Consider the following 10191-nt stretch of genomic DNA (forward strand, 5'->3'; position numbering starts at 1 on the left):
CTCTCTTCTCTTTTTCTGACCCTTCTGCCTCTTCCTGCCTCCTCCTTGCAAAGAAGAATCCTTCTGAATGTGCTGGGCCCACCCAAGTAATCCAGGTTAATCTCCCATCTCAAGATCCCTAATTTAATGGTCAAGTTCTCCTTGCCACTCTAATGGTAGCATACATACATAGTGTGAGGTTCCAGATGTTAAGACATGGACGTCTTTGGGGGATGCATTTATAACAACAACTGCTGGGAAACCACACATCTCTTTAACATAACTCACAATCCTACATCCTAAATGTTCTGCACTTAATCCTTGTATCCCAAATAAGGTCACCGTAACAGCCTTCTTTGGAATCTTTCCTCTCTCGTAGTAATCCCTTCTGGTGGCTGGGGGAATGAATAATGGAGATCGGGGGAAACCCTGGGACCAGGAGACTGCCACAGCCAACCTCACAGCTAGCAGATGAGGGCCTGAATGCAGATACGGGGTGAGTAGAGAGAGAAGAAATTCAGGGACTGCTTTTGGTGGCAAGAATCACAGTTTGGTATTGCAGCAGGGGAAGGAATCAAGAATGATCCCCAGATTTCCAGCTCCAATAACTGGGTCCATGGAGGGGTTAGAAACTGAAGGAGTTTTAAGATGGGGATCTTTTGTCTGGGGCTTGAGGAATTTGAGGTGACTACAGGACATGTAGGTGGGGGTGGCTAGCAGACAGCTGGAGGGCTGGAGAGCAGGTGGCAGCCACAAGTATCTGCGGGGCAGTATGCCCAGGAATGGGAATGAGGTCACCCAGGAGGAGGGGTAGAAAGAGGAAGGAAGGCCAAGGTTGGACCCTGGAGTACCAGCTTTGAGCTGAGAAAAGAGGACAGAAAGCAGGAGGAGAACGAGCCACTGTGAAAACAGCAAAGTAGAACAGGAGGTTTAGTCAGGAGTCTATGGTGGGCATCATGGCATCCACGAACCCCCGAATAGCTGTGTGTATCCCCAGAATCCATGCCTGCCATCACTTCTCAGAGGGCCTCTGACTCCAGAAAAGGTGCAGACCGACTAGGGGCTCGGATTTCAAAGAGTAATCAGCAGGGTCAAATCTAGCAGCACAGAGGACTCAAAAGACCAGGACTGAAAAATGTTCATTGGATTTGCCAGTGGCAACTTACGGTGACCCGGGCAGCAGTGGAGAAGCGGGAACAAAGGGCAAGAGCACCGTGGGTGTGGAGTGAGCGGGAGCGAGAGGGTAGAGTGTGAGCACAGCTTCCAGAGCTTCTGGTTCCACAGGGCAGTAGGGCCCGAGAATTTAGGGTTCTAGCATTCCCAGGTCATGTGGATGCAGCTGGTCTGTGGTCCCTGGCAGTGCAGGCCTTTTCTCCAGACCTTTTTGTGTGAGGAGAGGGGTTGGATGGTACTAGAAACCTCACATGTTAAATGATATAAACCTTATTTTGAAACAAAGGTAGCAGTTGGGTGGCACTTTTTACCCCTTGGACCACATGCCCTGCTGCTTCCACCTTTGCACCGTGGAGGTTGATGGCCATAAGCTCTGACAGTTGTCATCGGAAGTGCAGCAGGGTTATGCTGTGGGTCCTGGCCATCTCCACTGGACTGGGGCATACTTCGTTCAGCTTAGCCTAGAAAAGGGTGGGCTTGGAGGGACCACTCAGAGCTTGAAAGGGTTCCCAGCGGCAGGGAACACCACTGTATGGCCCCTGACTCAGGCCGGCACTAAGAAGTAGAGGAATGTGGCCCAGGGAAGGGGCAGATTGCTGAGCTGGAGGACCACCAGGGAGGCCAAGAGGCCAGCAATGGTAGGAGTCAGCATGGAGCCACAGAAGCAGGGGCAGTCGAAGGAGGGCCCAGCAGCGAGTGTCTGCTTTGAACAGCCGCCTGGCAGGGTGGCAGGAGCAGGAGTGGCAGATTGGAGGACCTTATAGGCCAGATCAGCACGTCACAAGAGTGTGAATGGGTTCTGGCTCCTTCTAAAATAATTCTCCCCACCATGGAATTACTTGAGATACCCAGGCTAGGTTCTTCCGATGGGCTGAGTAATGCTTTTGGGGAAAGAGAACCAGTTAAACAGCTTCCAGGAGGATCTGTGAATCTTCACCTTTATGTGCAATGTTTGTGCATTGGCTGGGATCTTGAAGAGGGATCCACAGCTTTCATCACTTTTTTCAACGACCCACCGTTACGGGTGTATCTCACAGATGCCGCTCAAGGTGGGCCCTTCACTCTGGTTCCCTGAGTGGCACTAGACAGAAGTGCTGCCGGAGAGGGCAGGGAGACCGGGTGGGTCTGGCACCCGACGCCGTGGGAACCCTGCTCACCCTGCCCAGCCCAGGGTTTTGGACTCCCGCCTCCAGCCTCCACATCCTGGGTTCTGCAGCCTCCGGCTCGGGCTTCCAGGATTACATCACCTCCCAGGCTCCTCTGTTACACTTTCACACTCTTCTCTGGTTACTGCTCACTTTTGTGTGCAGCTATTGTAGACACCGATTGTATCCTCACTTGAGTCTCTCTTTCACATTGACTGCCTTTTCCCCAGGCCTGGCTCTGCGCTCCTCGGAAGCCGCTTGTTGAGTATGAATGTATTCAGCGGGCGTCTGCTTGCTGGAACGTGGTCTGGGTTCCCTGCCTAAGTGGGGCCGCTTTTGTCTTCGCAGGTCTCTGAGCTTATCTTTCTGTGAGCCCTGGAGACATGCTGACCTTTTCCTCTGACTGTGCCTCCGTGTGCTACGAGATTTGGTTTTGCAAAATGTGAACTTTTCTATTTTGGTATCTTTTTTTTTTTGTGCTCAAGTGTTACTTTTTATTGGTTCCAGTGTGAAAATTCAACTACCTGAACCTCCTAAAATCCCAGTGTCTGATCTTGGCGGTTCTCTCTACCATCCGTTCCTGGGAACGTGTTCACACTGAATGAATATTGATCACAGCATTTATGTCTGAAGTCACTGCACAGGATACGAACTAGATTTAGACGTTTTTTTTTTTTTTCCGGTTGGTTATTTTCAAGCTATAATAATAATAAAATGGAGATTTTCAAACCTATTTAAAGGTAGCAAGGATGGCGTGTCGACCTCCCCATGTATGCATTACCCATCTGACCATGATCAGCATTCTGCGTGCTGCTTCCTCTACTCACCCCACCCATACTGACAGCTGTGTGTCAGTAGTAAAATTTAAATTATGAAAATGCTACATGCTTATAGGCTTTTTTTTTAAAAAAAGGTTGAGAAGTAAAAGCTCTCAGTCCCCAAGCCCACACTCCAGAGGTAACCAGTGTTGACGTTTTATATGTGTCTTTCCTGAAGGTTTTTTGTGAATATTTGAGAATGTGGGTGTATATGCGGTGTTTCCCACAAATAGAATTATGTATTTTGTATTATGTAATATGCATTTAAATACATTTCAGGGGCCACCTGGCTGGCTCAGTCAGAAGAGCATGTTGCTGTTAAATGGAGTTGGGGGACAGGGAGTGAGACTACCTGTAAGAGGGGCCTCATCAGTTTGTCTCTCCTCCATTACTCTCATTTGTCTGTTTATGCTTCCCCTTGGCCAGCAAGTAATGTCTTGTTTCCTTCTAGTATTTTTATAGTTCTTTTTTTAGGTTTAGGGTTCTAAACTATTGGCAGTTTATTTCCATCCTTAATTTGAATTGGGGATATACATCTTTATTTTTTATTCAAATGTCTAAAGTAGTTTTCCTGGTTGCGGGGGGGAGTGGCGCCTGGGTAGCTCAGTCGGTTAAGTGTCTGACTCTTGGTTTTGGCTCAGGTCAAGATCTCACAGTTCTTGGGTTTGAGCCCCGCATAGGCTTTGTGCTAACAGTGCAGAGCCTGCTTGGGCTTCTCTCTCTCCCTCTCTCTGCCCCTCCCCCACTAGTGCTGTCTCTCTCTCACAATAATAAATAAATAACAGATAGTTTTCCCAGCACGCCTGGCCAGCTTAGTCAGAGGAGCAAGCGACTCCTGGTCGTCATGAGTTTGAGCCCCACGTTGGGTGTAGAGTTTACGTAAAAATAAAATCTTTAAAAAACAGTAATAAATAGTTGTACCCAAATTTCTGCTTATGGACTCATAATACCCAGAACAAAGGGTTCACATCTATACAGGGTAAATTAACTGCTTCTTACACTTTAATGGTAGACTGACTCTTCATGTTTGTACAACAAATGGTAGCATTCATAGTGGAATGACTAAATCATGCTCCATGGATGCTCTGGTGGGTTTCCCTCTCCCCTTACTGATTCTGGGGCTTGAGCTCTGTCTTGTTTCATCAGTAGGTTCTGAAGTCCTGTTAGGCCTCAAGCCGGACAGCAGTTGCAAGTGATCAGAGGTGATGTCAGATTGGTTTTGGCCCCACAGCTAGACATTTCTCGGTGTGACTGCATCAGAGGTCCTCATGAGATTACTGCCAGCCTATTGTTTCTTCATAACTTCGCTTGGGTTTGGACAGGAAAGTGCTTTTGATGTTTCTGCCCTCACGCATCCTGTGTGGTCCCACCCCATCCCTCCCTTGTCTGGATGCCCGGCACGGTGCAGCAAACGCCTCCCACCTCTGGGGCTGTAGAGAAGGGGCCTCATTCTAATCAGGCATGTGTGTGGACTATTGACTGGAGCCCACACGTGGCCTGTCCAGTGTGACGGCCTTAGAGTGGTTGCTCTGGTGTGGCAGCTTGGGTTTGTGGAGGAATACATGGGGATACATGTTGGGCAGCACAGCGCTGCCCAACAGAAGAGTGAAGCTGCCAGTCTCTGAAGGCCTGGACCCGCTTTGCAGCTCCCACCTCCGTGTGCTGGGCAGAGCAGCCTGAGAGCCTAGGTTAGAGAGCCTTGCTCTCCCCATGCAGTTCTCATGCCCCTTCAATCTCTTCCCCACAGGGCAGCCACAACAGTCCCTCTTTTCTTAAAAAGCTTCTCCAGGGGCACCTGGGTGGCTCGCTTGGTTAGGCATCTGACCCTTGATTTCAGCTCAGGTCATGATCTCACAGTTCATGAGTTTGAGCCCTACATCAAGCTCTGTGCTGACAGCATGGAGCCTGCTTGGGATTCTCTCTCTGTGTCTCTCTCTGTGCCTTCCCCTCTTGGGTGTATGCTCGCTCACTTTTAAAAATAAATAGGGGCGCCTGGGTGGCTCAGTTGGTTAAGGGTCTGACTTCAGCTCAGGTCATGATCTCACAGTTCATGGCCATGTTTTACTGGTGCCATGTTTTTCTGTAATTTGGGATAAAGGTGGCCAACAAAGGCTTATAATGAGAAGAGTTCCACAGTATTTATAGGAACAAAAAGCGCTCTTCATAGATTTAAATGAGAGACAAGATGGACAACTGGAGGAGGAAGCGTTGGCCTTCCCCTCCCTGCTCTGGGCTGCTGCTCCTGCACCAGGGGGAGCGTCCCACGCGGGCTTCTCCTCCCCTCAGAAACTGCTGTCCTGCATGAAGGGAGTGGAGGCAGTATCCTTACTGGCACATCTGCTTGCCCCAGTGCTGGGAATGCACACCCAGCCTCCCAGCCCTCTGTGTACCCACATTCTGCAGCTCTGGGGCCAGTGTTTAGTGCCAGGGGATCAGGGAGGAGGGATGGTGGGCAAAGACTGCAGAACCATCAGTAGTTGTTATAATGGCATCTGTCACATGTCCTCCTTCAGATAACTGTCACGATCGTACCAGCTTGGTGAAGTTCATATTATCGTGCACGGTCTATAGATGAGGAAACAGGAGCACAGAGCAGAAGTAGTGGCAGCCAGGAGTTGAACTGCGGTCTTCTGGTTCTGGATAAACCGCCACCCTGTCTCTTTGCACCAGTGTGGAGTGTGATGGCGGTTGTGCCATGGAGCTGCCTGGGAAACGTTTGTCCAGGCTCTTAGTGTGGTGACATCCTGGTGGCTCGTGCTGCCCAGTGTGTTTTACAGGTCTTTGGTGGTATCCCACTGAGAAGCAGCTGCTTCTATATTGGACTCTTCGGGGTGTTTTTCACATCTTTAAATGGCTAAGGAAGTGTCACTCCTTGTGGAACAGTTGAGAAATTCTAATGAATAAGGCTCTACCTGCATTCAAAAATTAGTCTTTTATTTTTGGGGCTTCATTTGAAAAATGAAGTTGAGCTGGATGAAGTGAGGGTCCTTTCTGTTCTGATTTTCTGAGACTGTCCTGTGTTCGTGATTTCGCCTTTCAGAGCCGCCATGTTAATCGGTTACCGTTTCCCAGAGCCCATCCAGTAGGGGCTCTACAGCCATGCATCTGTTCCCCGACCCCGTCTAGTGTCGTCACCACAGACCTGGGACCGACCGGCTCTGGCTCCTTCTGATGGGTGGCTGTGACCGCCTGTGGCCCTTGCAGCTGAGGGCTCAGTGTGGGGCAACTGAGCCCTGTTGGATTCCTAACTGCTGTGCCTGATTCCTAGGTTCTCCGACTAAACTTCAAACAAGAGGAGCCAGGCTGCTGGAGTTGTCCGTCGTCGTTGGGGGTGGGGGGCTTTTGGGAAAGAACTGCCCAGGGCAGACTGTGTTGCAGGGACCTGCTTGGTAGTCGGGGCAGGAATTCCCCAGCCCTGGGCCATTGCCTCATCTCTGCCTGGCACGGCCGAAGTGTGTTTTCACAGGTGCTGTTTTCTGTTTCACGTTTTCATACACGGAGTAGGGGGAAGTGCAGCTACTGACAAGCAGGAAAATGCTATTTTTTTTTTTAATTCAGTTTCTTTTTTTCTTTTTCTTTTTTTTTTTTTTTTAATGGAATTAGTCCTTGGCTTTTCTCCCAGTCTCAGCCCCCCTTCCGGCTGTTAATGTCCCTGGGTAAATACAGATAGAGATTGCTTTGTGTATTTTATGGGGTTTTCTGTTTTAGAGAGAGAATTATGTTACACATGTTTTCGTTGTCAATAAATAAAACCTTTCCCTGTCCTGGCAAGATCCAGTATACATTGTGTGAATTCAACTAAATTTGTAAAGTCAGTAAGTAGGGGGGTAGAGGGACAGCTGCTCGTTAAGACCAAGGGGATCGGCAAGAGCAGAACTGGGTCTCTTCTCCAGAGCACTTCTTCCTGACGTACCCAGGAATGAGATGCCCACGCATTGGGACGGGGGTTCCCTTGAAACCTCCCTTCTGTGGGGAGGTGCTGCTGTGGGACAAATCCAGTAGAAACGCTGGAGCCAGCTATCCCCCATTTGGTTCCCCCTGGGCTGGGGCCTGGCTCCCTGCGGGTGCTGAGGCGGGAGGTGCCCCGTCCGGGCTCTGGCCCTGAGCCCCGCAGGCCACCCCACAGCTTTGTCTCGGTCTTCACACGGATGTGCCGGGCCTTCCCACCACAGCCACGCTGCCCTTGGGTCCTTCTGTCAACCCTGTGCCCTCCCTCCTCACCCTTCCCGACCCTCATCTTCCTTCCTGGCCGACCTTCCTCAAGGGTGTTGTCTACACTGGCTTCACTCTTGCTGCCAGTTACTCCCCAGCCCACTGCCTTCCCGGTGTCTCACCCTGACCTGTGGGGCAGTCAGATCCAGGGGGCGTTTCCCTCTTAGGCTCTTCCCTGAATTTCCGAGCTGGAAGCTCTTGATTTCTTCCCAACCCTCGGGCAGCCCTTTGGTCTCACTCTTATTACCACGCCCCACCCCTCACTCTTCAGAATCACTCCCGGAACTTCACATGTGTAGTCCACACAGCCAACGGCCAAGGCCTCACAAGTGACCCAGGCAGACCGCAGGGCCGGACATGTTTCCTGACCCAAGAGGCACCTGGCCCGTGTCCCCACCCTCTGCAAAAAGCCAAGTCTTCCCGGGGCAGGCTGGGCCCACTGTGCCTGGGGAGAAAGGGTGCTGAGAGGCCTCCCTGGGTGACCCCTCTGGTAGCCTCAGAAGAACGGTTTTCTCGAGAAGCCGCGGAAACCTTGCCGATGGTTCCCAGATCAGCTCCAGACCTCATGACCATGACCTGGGATCACCTGGAGTCAGACCTCCCTCAACCCCTCCAGACCAAAACCACCCCCCCCCCCCGGCCTGCACGAGCACCTCGCCCAGCCCTGCCTCCGCACCCAGCAAGGCCATCCACCCACCTGCGCTCTCCTCTTTGGCCTCCGGGGTGGCCGCACAGCCCCGCTGTCTTAAGTGCCACTCTGGTGTCTTCACTCCTCAGTCTTCACCGACCTCCTCTCCCTCAGTTCTTGCTGCTTAACTCCTGTCCCAGCCTTGCCTGCACCCCCCACAGCGTGCGCGCACACGTACGCACGTGTGTGGTGCACACAGCACCCTCGAGCGGTGGGAGCCGCCCCATCACCGCCCGCTCGCCTCTCGGCTTCTTTCCCCAGCTCTTCCTTTCGGGATACTCGCCGAAAGCTTTAGCAGAGGAGTGGTCCCAGGTGGGTGTTTCAGGAAGGTCACTCTGGGCTGAAGCCTCTTGGGAAGACCGTTTGGAAGCACGACGAGTTAGAATACACACTCTTCAACCCGGCAGGTCCCACCTGTAATAAATCCTCTGTCCTTTGAGACCACTTACGCTTGCAGACTAAAGGCGCGGCTCCTGTGCCACTGGTTGGGGCCGTGGCAAAACTGGAAGCAACCGGAAGTCCTTCGAAGGGGAGTGGCGAGAGAGCTCCCAGTGCCACTGTCCTGGGGACACTTTGTGGCTTCGACCAAGACGGAACCTGGAGAACGACACATGGGAGTTTGAATATACGTATGTGAATAAGAACTGGAAGAAAACCCCTCAGACTTCCCAGTGGCCCTTCTGGCCAGCGCAGGCGTGGGAGACTGGGGGCTCCATGTTGTGTTCTGAGGGCTTCTGTATGGTCTGCGATGTGTCCGTGTGTGGCCAGTGTGGTCCAATGCTGAGGGAACGGGCTGCGGTGCCAGCCGGCGGCAAGGACGGAGCTGGGACTGTAGGAACGTGGTGGGCGTGACCGTGGGCGTGCGAGCGGGATACTGGAGTCTTCTCTTTCTGCCAGTGGGACGTGTGGCCCCCGAAGGACAAGGAAACCAGCTCGTATGTGGCTGATCTCCAAAGAAACTTCGGAGAGGGCTCCTCGGGAGGCCAGCACGAGGCAACTAAGGTGCCGCCCAGGTGGCACTGGCCTCGTCCGGCCGCGTCACGCAGTTGGCGCTCGGGAAACCACTCTTTCCCTCACGTGGGTTTGGCGGTTTAGGCTCCTCTGTAAGTTCAGGTGCAGACAATAGACGTAATTACGCCCCACGGTCAAGGCACGCCACCACCGGCCCGTGCAGGGCCCCCCCTGTTTCCTCTCCGTCGTCCCCGTGTCCTCTGGCGCGCAGACAGCCGGGTTGACGGGCCGCGTGTGCGGCTTGGTCTTTGCGTTCTCGCGAGAGGTGTGCGTCGGACGGCGGCGTTACGAAGTCAGCCTCCCCGCGGCTCGGCGGGCAGTGTGGTGGCAGGGTAATGACGGGACCCTCGCGGCCTGGCTTCCGTTCATTCCTGCCGCGGCTCTGTGAGGTGAACTCGCCAAGGAAGGAGGAAAGTGGCTTAGGGAGGTTCCGAAACTAACCCGGAGCGGCCCGCCTCTTCCACGGGGCTCCCTCGCACAGCCCCAGCTCGGGGAGCCTTGCTCTCCCCGCTCCAGCCCTGCCAGCACCCGCGGCCCTGGGCGTCGTCGTCATCGGAGAGAAGGTGGCCGAGGCCCAGGGGAGGAAGCGCTTGCCCCAGGCCGTGCGGCCGGAGCCGAGCGAGGACCTGGTTCCAACTTTCCACCGGGTTGTCAAGAACCTCTCCCTCTCTGTCTCCGCCCTGGGCCGGGTGCCGTCTTCAGAAGGAGGGCTTGAGTTCTTTCCCCTCTCAAGCCAAGCCCGAAGGAAGGCCCCGGCTGACTTCTGCCGAGCAAACCAGGCGATAGGTGGCGACATAACCCGCCGCATGCTTCCCCAAGCGAGCCAGGCGGCCCCAGAGAAACTGTGGCCCACCTCAGCCACAGCGAGTGGCCTGCGCGGCCCCCCTTTATGGGAGATGGTGACCTGTTGAGACGGGCACCCGGCCCCTCTCTGCCGACGTCGTCAGCACGGTCGCTCAGTAAAGACTGGCCTGTGCTGCCTGCTGGGACCAGGCTCCGAGAGTCCGGCCCTGCTCTCAACAAGGAAAAGGCAGCAGGCACCAAGGCCGGGGAGGCCAGAATGGGGCGGTGGTGGGGAGCTCCAGGGAGAGAGGAGGCAGGAACACAGCCTGCCCTCGGGTTTGAGGAGAGTGGGCAGACCAGACCCCGGGGAAGGCTGTGTGAC

General features: G+C 53.6%; 1 protein-coding gene across 1 annotated transcript in view; it reads left to right on the top strand.

Moving 5' to 3' along the window:
- The window catches only part of FKBP6 (FKBP prolyl isomerase family member 6 (inactive)), a 29921-nt gene extending 23254 nt beyond the window's left edge, over positions 1–6667 (top strand). Inside the window, exon 9 of the mRNA XM_047089476.1 lies at positions 6384–6667. The gene's annotated coding sequence lies outside the window, so the exon portion shown is untranslated. The remainder of the gene's footprint in view (positions 1–6383) is intronic.
- The last annotated feature ends 3524 nt before the right edge of the window (positions 6668–10191 follow it).

This window comes from Lynx rufus, unplaced genomic scaffold, assembly GCF_022079265.1.
Source record: "Lynx rufus isolate CCGP_SWC_20201006 ecotype Redwood Valley unplaced genomic scaffold, mLynRuf1.p SCAF_27, whole genome shotgun sequence".
In the NCBI taxonomy this organism is placed as follows: domain Eukaryota; kingdom Metazoa; phylum Chordata; class Mammalia; order Carnivora; family Felidae; genus Lynx; species Lynx rufus.